Source organism: Paroedura picta, chromosome 6 (assembly GCF_049243985.1).
Source record: "Paroedura picta isolate Pp20150507F chromosome 6, Ppicta_v3.0, whole genome shotgun sequence".
Classification (NCBI taxonomy): domain Eukaryota; kingdom Metazoa; phylum Chordata; class Lepidosauria; order Squamata; family Gekkonidae; genus Paroedura; species Paroedura picta.
Genome location: NC_135374.1, coordinates 121,774,712 through 121,785,415, shown reverse-complemented (window position 1 = coordinate 121,785,415; position 10,704 = coordinate 121,774,712).

The following is a 10,704-nucleotide window of genomic DNA, read 5'->3' as shown; positions in this document are numbered from 1 at the left end:
AAGGTAAAGGTATCCCCTGTGCAAGCACAGAGTCATGTCTGACCCTTGGGGTGACGCCCTCTACCGTTTTCTTGGCAGACTCAATACGGGGTGGTTTGCCAGTGCCTTCCCCAGTCATTACCGTTTTACCCCGCAGCAAGCTGGGTACTCATTTTACCGACCTCGGAAGGATGGAAGGCTGAGTCAACCTTGAGCTGGCTGCTGGGATCAAACTCCCAGCCTCATGGTCAGAACTTCAGACAGTATGTCAGCTGCCTTACCACCCTGTGCCACAAGAGGCTCATATCACAACCAATACCTCCCCCCCAAAAAAGCTCAGCCTCAACCAGACTTCCTCACCATGTGGTTGGAGGCTGGGGAAGGGAGGGCAGGGGGAGGGGAGGGGTGACAGGCCACTGACTGTGCCGGAGCAGCCACTCCCCCTCCTCTGCGATGTGAGTGTCCTGCATAGTGCAGGGGGTTGGACTAGATGACCAATGGGGTCCCTTCCAACTCAATTATTCTATGATTCTATGATCCAGGAGATGGACCCTTGCAGTCTGGAGAGGAGCAGGAATGCCAGTGGGTCCAGCCCCTCCCCCAGATGTTGGCCACAAGTGTTCTAGTCTAGTGGGTAGATTATGAGTGTCCCCTCCCATTCTGTTTTCTGTTCTTTGGGGGAACCCGCCAAGGGTCCTTTTCAAATTTCAACTGCCTTGGTTGTTGTTGTTGTTGTTGTTAAGTGCGAAGTCATGTCCGACCCATCACGACCCCATGGACAATGATCCTCCAGGCCTTCCTGGCTCGTTACTTACCTGAAAAGGAATGAGCAGTTCTCAGAGCCACTCTCTGGGCTTCCCTTTCCCACTGGAGACTAGACTCATACAGGGAGGGGGCGGTCTTGCAATATCTAACAGCTTGACAAACCATCTCCTCCTCACATCAAAAGGTGATTTCTGAAAGGGGAATTTCTGATATGCCATTGCTCCCTGGCTTGGCCCATCACACATCCTCAGAGGAATGAGAAGTTCCCTCAACCAGTCTCTGGGCTTCTCTCTCCAGCTGCAGGCCAGGCAGCTCGGGGTGGGAGGGCGGCTCTTGCAGACGGTAACACAGAAGCAACCTCACCCACTTTCTCGCTTTGGGAAACTTTGCTCCCCAGGCCCTAAATGCTGAATCTGTTTAATGGAAACATCCTGTTTAAAACAAAAATGACATGGGCTGCAGAAGACAAGAAGGGAAGGAGACTGGAAGATGCTTGAAGATGCTTTCATATGTCAGCACTTTCCACCACCACAAAAGTGTTTCTGTGTGTGTGCGGGGCACAAAAGTAAAAATCATCTCTTCTTCTCTTTGTAAGGAGTCTCAAAGCAACTTCCCTTCCTCTCCCCACAACAGTACCTTGTGAGGTAGGTGGGGCTGGGGGAGTTTAGACAGAACTGCTCTGTGAGAACAGCCCTAAGAAAACTGTGTCTGGCTGCATGTGGAGGAGGAATGGGGAATCATATTGGGCCCATTGCTCCCCATGTGCCCCAAGGCAATGTGCCCGAAGGCAAATGCTGAGCAGTGGCCCAATGCAATAGAAGCCATGCAGTAAATGTCCTTATCTATTGAGGCTCAAATCGTTGCCAGAATTGCCATGCTTCTGCCGTCAATATCAGCAGCTGTTAGAAATGTAGATGTAGCAGTTTCTGCCCATGTTTTACTGCCCTAGCTGCACCTTTGCTGTTCCCTTTCACTTTCACACCTTCCCTCATCCATCTACATTCACCTCCAGAATGTGACCACGGGTGCCTAGCTATCAGAACTGTTTTGGCTGTTTGAAGATTTCCTGCGTTTCACATATTCTCACAGGAAGAGAAGTTGGTGATGGGTTTACATGCTGCACTGGATGAGTTCAAATCCCCTGGGCCGGATGAAATGCTCCCGAGAGTGTTCAAAGAACTTTCCAGAGAACTTGCACAACCCTTGTCCATCATCTTTGGGACCCCTTTAAGGACTGGAGATGTCCCGGAGGACTGGAAGAGAGCAAACGTTATTCCAATCTTCAAAAAAGGGAGGAAGGATGACCCGGGAAACTACAGACCAGTGAGTCTGATCTCTGTTGTGGGTAAGATAGTGGAGCAGATATTAAAGGGAGCAATCTGCAAACATCTGCAGGACAATTTGGTGATCCAAGGAAGTCAGCATGGATTTGTTTCCAACAGGTCCTGTCAGACCAACCTGGTTTCCTTTTTTGACCAAGTGATAGGTTTGCTGGATCGTGGAAATTCGCTTGATGTCGTTTACTTGGATTTTAGTAAAGCTTTTGACAAGGTTCCCCATGATGTTCTGATGGATAAATTGAAGGACTCCAATCTGGATTTTCAGATAGTTACGTGGATAGGGAATTGGTTAGAGTAGCGATCCCCAACCTGTGGGCCATGGACCACATGTAGTCTGTCGACTAATTGGAGGTGGGCCGCGAAGGACGCCTTCTCCCCCCCTGGCCCTTTACTTCATCCCCCCCGCCCCTTTACAACACACTTCGGGTGTCATTGTCTCCCATCACTCCCAGATGGGACTATCTCGTTGCAGAAAAACAAGCTCAGGGTTCCCATTGATTTGTCATTGTCATGAGTTAAAATTTCCATGAAAATAAAATGTTTCTTATGTTCATTGTTGTGGCTTGTCTGTATCTTATTTTGAAGGGATGCTTAAACATTACCATAGCAATCAGAGAGCGTTAGGGCAGTGGTTGAGAGTAGAGGAGTAAACTACCCCCCCCCCCACCGGGCCTCAGTAAAATTGTCAAGCGTTGAGTGGTCCCCGGTGATAAAAAGGTTGGGGACCACTGGGTTAGAGAAACGCACTCAAAGAGTTGTTGTCAATGGTGTTTCATCAGACTGGAGAGAGGTGAGTAGCGGGGTACCTCAGGGCTCAGGGCTCAGTGCTTGGTCCGGTACTTTCTAACATATTTATTAATGATCTAGATGAGGGGGTGGAGGGACTACTCATCAGGTTTGCAGATGACACCAAATTGGGAGGACTGGCAAATACTCCGGAAGATAGAGACAGAATTCAACGAGATCTGAACACAATGGAAAAATGGGCAAATGAGAACAAGATGCAATTTAATAAAGATAAGTGTAAATTTCTGCATCTGGGTCAGAAAAATGAAAAGCATGCCTACTGGATGGGGGATATGCTTCTAGGTAACACTTGTGTGAATGAGACCTTGGGGGTACTTGTGGATTGTAAACTAAACATGAGCAGGCAGTGTGATGCAGCGGTAAAAAAGGCAAATGCCATTTTGGGCTGTATCAACAGGGGCATCACATCAAAATCACAAGATGTCATAGTCCCATTGTATACGGCACTGGTCAGACCACACCTGGAGTACTGTGTGCAGTTCTGGAGGCCTCACTTCAAGAAGGACGTAGATAAAATTGAAAGGGTACAGAGGAGAGTGACGAGGATGATCTGGGGCCAAGGGACCATGCCCTATGAAGATAGGTTGAGGGACATGGGAATGTTCAGCTTGGAGAAAAGGAGGTTGAGAGGGGACATGATAGTATCTGAAAGGTTGTCATTTGGAGGAGGGTGGGATGCTGTTCCCATTGGCTGCAAAGGACATGCAGTAATGGGTTTAAACTACAGTTACAATGATATAGGCTAGATATCAGGAAAAAATTCACAGTCAGAGTAGTTCAGCAGTGGAATAGGCTGCCTAAGGAGGTGGTGAGCTCCCCCTCACTGGCAGTCTTCAAGCAACGGTTGGATGCACACTTTTCTTGGATGCTTTAGGATGCTCTGGGCTGATCCTGCATTGAGCAGGGGGTTGGACTAGATGGCCTGTATGGCCCCTTCCAACTCTATGATTCTATGATTCTACATGCTATGGCTATCTTGTTATGACTCAGTTCTGGCAAAGTATTGCCAGGTTAACTTGCTTGCTTTCATTAAACTTAATCTTTTACACCAAGCCAAGCATTTTTGTTTCTGAGCAAACTGAAGAAGTCCCACAGTCACCAGAGTAGCTCAGCTGCCATTTTCCCACCTCAGCCAAGCTAAGCTTCTAATGCCCTACCTGGCCCCAGAACACCTGGCTACAGTGGTTCACGCAGTAGTCACCTCCAAGGGATATGATGTAACTCACTCTTCGCAGGCCTGCCCTTGTCCCTGACTCCAAAGTTACATCTAGTCCAGAATGCAGTGACACACAACCTCACTAGAACACCCTGGAGGGTCCATATCTGGCCTATATTCAGGTATTTTCACATATTCAGGTATTTTCACCAGATGAATTCCAGATCAGGATCACGGTTTTGGTACTAACCTTTAAGAAGAAGAAGAGTTGGTTCTTATATGCTACTTTTCTCTACCAGAAGGAGTCTCAAAGAAGTGGCTTCCAATGGCCTTCCCTTTCCTCTCCTCACAACAGACACCCTGGGAGGGAGGTGAGGCTGAGAGAGCCCTGATATTACTGAAGAAGAAGAAGAAGAGTTGGTTCTTCTATGCTGCTTTTCTCTACCCGAAGGACCCTCAAAGTGGCTTACAGTCGCCTTCCCTTTCCTCTCCCCACAACAGACACCCTGTGAGGTGGGTAAGGCTGAGAGAGCACTGATATCACTGCTTGGTCAGAACAGCTCTGTCAGTGCTGTGGAGAGTCAAAGGTCACCCAGCTGCCTGCATGTGGAGGAGCGGGGAATCAAACCCGGCTTGCCAGATTAGAAGTCAGTGCTCCTAACCACTACACCATGCTGGCTCTCACACCAAGCTGGCCATTAAGACCATTCACAGTCTGGGCATGACATTCTGAGATACTACCTGAGTATACCACCCAAACAGGCTGGTGATCCCTGGCCTGAGAAATATATCCTTGGCCTCAACCAGAGACAGGGCCTTCTTGGTCCTGGCCCTGACCTGGTGGATTGAGCTCCCGAAAGAGCTGCAGTCCTCATAGGAACTGTCATAGTTCTAACAGGCCTGCAAGACAGAGCTCTTCCACCAGGCATTTGGTCGGGGCCAGTGAATCAACTGGAAATCATCAATAGAGGCCCTCCTCTGTACTCTTCTCCCATCATGGGCTGATTGATTGCTATGTTTGGCAGCTACAGTGAACAGGATCATTTTTAAGAAATTAATTTTTAAAAACTTTTACATTGTTTTATTGTTACTATTGTAATGCATTGTTTTATTGAAACCACCACAAGACTGCTATGGCGAAAGTTATACAAATTGAATAATAAATTAAAAATATAAACATCCCAAAATTTTAGTTAGTTTTTTTTAAAAACATGGTTTGCTCATTAGGCCTGAATTCAAATCCCCTATCTTGGGCTAGTCACACTTAGGGCCATTCCGCACTCGTTCAAAATTGCACAATGGTTGCTAATTGAAATCACTACTAATTTGCTGTTATGCACAACGTCATTGACAATCTGCAACACTCCTGAAACCGATCCGCAAAAAGCGCTTCATTTCAGGGAAATCCCAAAAAGTGGATTCACCCTCCGGAAAGCGCTACACTCTTGCAACCAATCTGCAACACTAGCGGGAAAGTTCTGTGTGTTACCATTGTTGCGGTTTCTGCAAAGTCCCTCCCCCTGGCTCTCTCCTCTGATCTTCCGGCGAAGCGATCGCCATTTTTTTTCTTGGAGTGAGTGGAGATCAACGCACCGGCGAGCCTTTGTTTACCCAGTGAGGCATCCCCGGCTGCAGTCCCTCCCCAGAGCTATTTAAAGTCACCAAGCACCAAGCACCACACAGCCCCATTTGCAGGTTTATTTTCCCTTTATTTTTCACTCTATTTTCAGCCGAAAATCGCGCCTGTGCGGGGGGGGCATTTTTTTTTCACTTGGGGGGAGCGTGAAACAGCAGCTCAAACACCACCTGCTAGCCAGTTTGGTGTAGTGGTTAGGATTGTGGACTTCTAATCTGGCATGCCGGGTTCGATTCTGCACTCCCCCACATGCAACCAGCTGGGTGACCTTGGGCTCGCCACGGCACTGATAAAACTGTTCTGACCGGGCAGTGATATCAGGGCTCTCTCAGCCTCACCCACCCCACAGGGTGTCTGTTGTGGGGAGAGGAATGGGAAGGCGACTGTAAGCCACTTTGAGCCTCCTTCGGGTAGGGAAAAGCGGCATATAAGAACCAACTCTTCTTCTTCTTCTTCTTCTAGCTAGATAGGTCTCTCCGTTGCAACGAATCAATGCAGATTCGTTGCAACGTATGTGTTTTTTTTTTAAACCTTCCTTAAAGGGAAAGGGGCTTTTTGGGAGCATGATAAGGCCCCCCATTGGCTGCTCATTTGATTGAAGGCCAGGGGCGGGACAAAGTTCGGCAATATCACTTCCTGGCTAGCGATTTTTGCTGAGACCGGAAACCTGTGGAAAATGATAGAAATGCAACTGGATTCCACTACAAAGGCAGGTATGCATAACAACAAATTCCACTATTTAAAATGGCGTTTTTTCATTCCGCAACCAATTTGCTACATAGATCCTGGTACGGAATGGCCCCCAGTCATTGTCAGGATATAAAGGAGAGGCAAGTTCCTTTGGCACCCTGCTAGGGAGGACAGTGGGGCAAATGAATAAATCCTCTCCTCCACAGGCAGCACAGCTTCATTGCTCAGGGCAACAGGGAAGTTAATCACAGGCAGGATTCTGCCTGGCAGTTCCTGATCTGTGACTGTTCCCTCCACCCTGAGCAATGTATGCGGTTAGCCATAATTTTAAAAATGTTGCTTGATGGGACACTTTGTAATAAAATTGCTGCTAAAAATGCATTTTAAAGTCTCAACAATCATATTTTTGTGCCAAACAATCTTTCGTGGTGGTATTTTGTCTCAGTGATTGAGCAGTGCTGTTTGTTTCATCTGTTTTGTTTTATGCAGGTTTGCATAAGCAAAAGAAGCTGGTCTTGAAAGCTTCACTTTTAAAAAAGAGATTTTGACATGTGATTTACTGGTGCTATCTGATGAATTTCAAAGCAAATATACATCTTTCCTCCTTTCTACAATGTTAGGTATAACAGCTATGAATATCCAGGTATTTCCAAGTCGATAAGATGAAAAATGTAGGATTTCTGGAGACTCTGTATTTCACAAACCATAATAAGGTAATACCTTTTCTGCATCACGTCCTTCCTGCATTTTAGCTTCTGCCGTTTATCTCCCCCCACCCTTTGGTCCCTTTGTTTTCTTATTCTGTGTCTTTCCACAGTGGCAAAAAAATGCTGTTAACATGTAGAGTGCTTGTCACACGGCTTGTCATATAATGAAATACATCACAGGGAATCTTCTGGCCATTGATGTGTGTGACGACGTTCCACAAGAGTCATAGAGTTGGAAAGGACCTCCAGGGTCATATAATCTAGTCCCCCTGCATGAGGCAGGAACTAACAACTACCTGCCCACTCACACACAGTGACCCCAAATTCATGCCCAACTGATCCTACCCCCCACCAGAAATCTCCAGAATCCAACCTGGCCTGGAGGGAATTCACCTCCCATCCCACAGTGGTGATCAGCCATTCCCTGGGTCTGCAAGGAAGGGCCACAAGAGACAAACACTGGCACATCCCTTCCTGCCCACCCACTCACAATCTTCTGAGGAAGCCTATTCAATTGAGGAACCACTTTAACTGTTAGGAACGTCTTCTGGATGCCTAGCTGAAAAATCTTTTGGATTAATTTCATCCCATTGATTCTGGTCCAACCCTTTGTGGCAACAGAAAATAATTCTGCTCCATCTTCTGTAGGAAAGTCCTTTGAGTATTTGAAGATGATCAATGTATGGTGTACCAAGACCCCCAGATCCTTGTCACATGTACTGCTACCAAGACAAATTTCACCCATCCTATCATGATGCATATAATTTTTCCTACCTAAATTAACTTTACATTTATCACTATTGAAATTTATTTTATTCATTTTAGTGCAGTTTTCTATCTTGTCAAGATCATCTTTTATTCTGATTCTGTCTTCTGGTGTGTTTGCTACTCCTCCCAGTTTAGTGTCATCTGCAAATGACACCCTGTATTCCTTCATCCAAATCATTTATAAATATAAATATGTTGAACAGCACAGAACCCATTAGGCACTCCACTCATCACTCCTCTCCAAGAAGATGACGAACCAGTTACAAGCACTCTTTGGGTGCGATCTGTCAACCCGTTCTTGATCCACCTAACAGTAGAAGGAGCCATACCACATTTTACCAACTTGTCTATAAGAATATGATGTGGAACCTTATCAAAAACCTTACTGAAATCAAGGTAAACTCTGTCTCCAGCATTCCCCTTTCTGAAAAATAGAGATGATTAGTCTGATATGACTTGTTCCTCCGAAAGCCATACTGACTCTTAGTATTTACAGCCATCTGCTCTAGCTGCTGAAGGACTGACTTTTTGATTATTTGTTCTAAAATTTTTCCAGCTTTAGACATCAAGCTGATGAGTTGGTAGTTACCAAGATCCTCCTTTTTACACTTCTTGAAGCTGGGAACAACAGTTGCCCACCTCCAATCTTCTGGCACTTCATCTGTTCTTCAAAAGGCCACAGAAATAGCATGCCTGAGTATCAGATTGGGACTGTGAAGGACCACAGATGGAGTCAAGAGAAGAGAAAATATATTCCCACTGTCATGATGGTCAGTTCATAGTCTGAGGAGGAGTGCTTGCACTCGAAATCTCATACCTTGAATAAATCTTTGTTGGTGTCACTGGACTCTGATTTTGTTTTGTTGTGTTGCTTCAGACCAACACAGCGACCCACTTGAATCTATTGTCATTTGAAAGTTTAACAATTCAGTTCCCAAATGCCTAATACATTCTGAAAGGAAATTTTAATGCAAGAATTGGCTCTGGTCATGAACCTCAGTGTAGAGGGATTTAATGTGCACTTGCTGAATATTACCTGGTGGTTTGTACTTCTAACAACCTTATTATTAACAAACCAGGTTTGAAACTTCGGGAGCCATTTTTGGCCTTCTGTCTCTATCTTACATGGTATGCGTACCATTGACTATATTGCTGTAGCTCCTGATCTCTTTCCTGGAATGTTCATGTTTGAGGTTCTGGAATCTTTTCTCAGTGATCATAATCCTTTAAGCTTATCAATTAAATGTGGTAAGGATATATTTCTGCCCCCTGATTTAGTGGATGATGACATTACTGGTCATAGGAAAGTGATATGTTCAGACCATCTTCAGAGCTCGTTGGAGCAAACACAGATTAACGAGGATGAGTTGGCATGTGTAAAAGCCCTTTCAAAGGTAGACGGCAAAACCTTGTCGATCGTCTAAAATCCTTATTGCTTTATATAAAGTACACCAAATATATTCTCTCTAATGTCAATAAATGGTTTGATGGAGAATGTAAAGACAAGAAAAGAATTTTCTTGAGAAGTATCAGGGAAACTAGAAGGGCCAAATGATTCCGCACTAAACCAGTTAAAAAACAAGAAGCAAGAACATTCTATCCACTTCTGGAATAATCTGAATGAGGCAGTTAACAGTAAAAATGAAATCCACTTCTGGCACTTGATTTCTTTGAGCAATAAGATGAAAAATGTAGTTCCTACACAGGAACCTCCATCCAGGAGAGCATGTGGCATTACCACTACTCAAAGATATTTGGGGGTGGCATAATGGAGACCAAGGCACTGATTTTATCACTCCCATCTAATAAATCGCCAGGTGCAGATTTGATCCTGCCTGAGTGCAATAAAATATTCCCTGATTGGTGGGCTCTGGTGCTATCAAGATTGTTCTCCCAAATTAATGAGGCTGGCAAAATTCCCTGGGGATAGAATTTGTTCCCATCCACAAAAAGGATGATAAAAATAATCCCTGTAATTATAGACACATCAGAGTTTTATCCCTTGCTTCCAAACTATATGGGAAATTTCTGAAACTTAAACGTGAAGAATGAGTAGAAGCCAATAAAATATTACATCCATGCCAACTAGGCTTCAAAAAAGGGCACTCAGCTATTGAACACTGGCAGACCTTGTACCATCTTACCTCCTCAGCCATGATAGGGCCTGCAAGGGCATTATATAAAGTTTTTGTCGATTGGGGGGGGCACCGGACCTTCCACTCACACCATGGCCTCAACCATAAACCTGGTGGAAGAGCTCTGTCTTGCAGACCCTGTGGAGTGCTTAAAGCTCCCCCGCAGGGCCCGCAGCTCTCCCGGGAGCTCATTCTACCAGGTAGGGGCCAGGACCGAAAAGTCCCTGGCCCTTGTCACGGCCAGGCGAGCTTCTTCAGGGCCAGGAACAACCAGCAAATCAGTACCCGCAGAGTGTAAGGCATACGAGGGGGGGGGCATACGGTGACAGATGGTTCCTCAGATATGTGGATCAAAAACTGTGAAGGGCCTTAAAGGTGAAAAACAGAACCTTGAACTGGATCCAGGCTGCAATTAGCAATCAGTGCAACTGCCTTAACACAGGCTGGATATGGGCCATCCAAAATGTTCCTATGAGGACCCTCTCAATGAAATTCCCTTTCAATAAAGATTGTTTTTATTTTACTATAACTATCTGTTGTTCGCCTTGAGTTCTAAAGGGTGTAATCACCTTGTAAACATTGGCAAATTATCCTTAATGCTATGTTACAAAAACTATCGCAAAACAATTCCCCACTGCTCAATATACACGTGGCTTGGGACACATGTGTGTGCGTTTCTGGTAACAAATAATTTTCAAAAAAAACCTCTCTGTTACTCTGC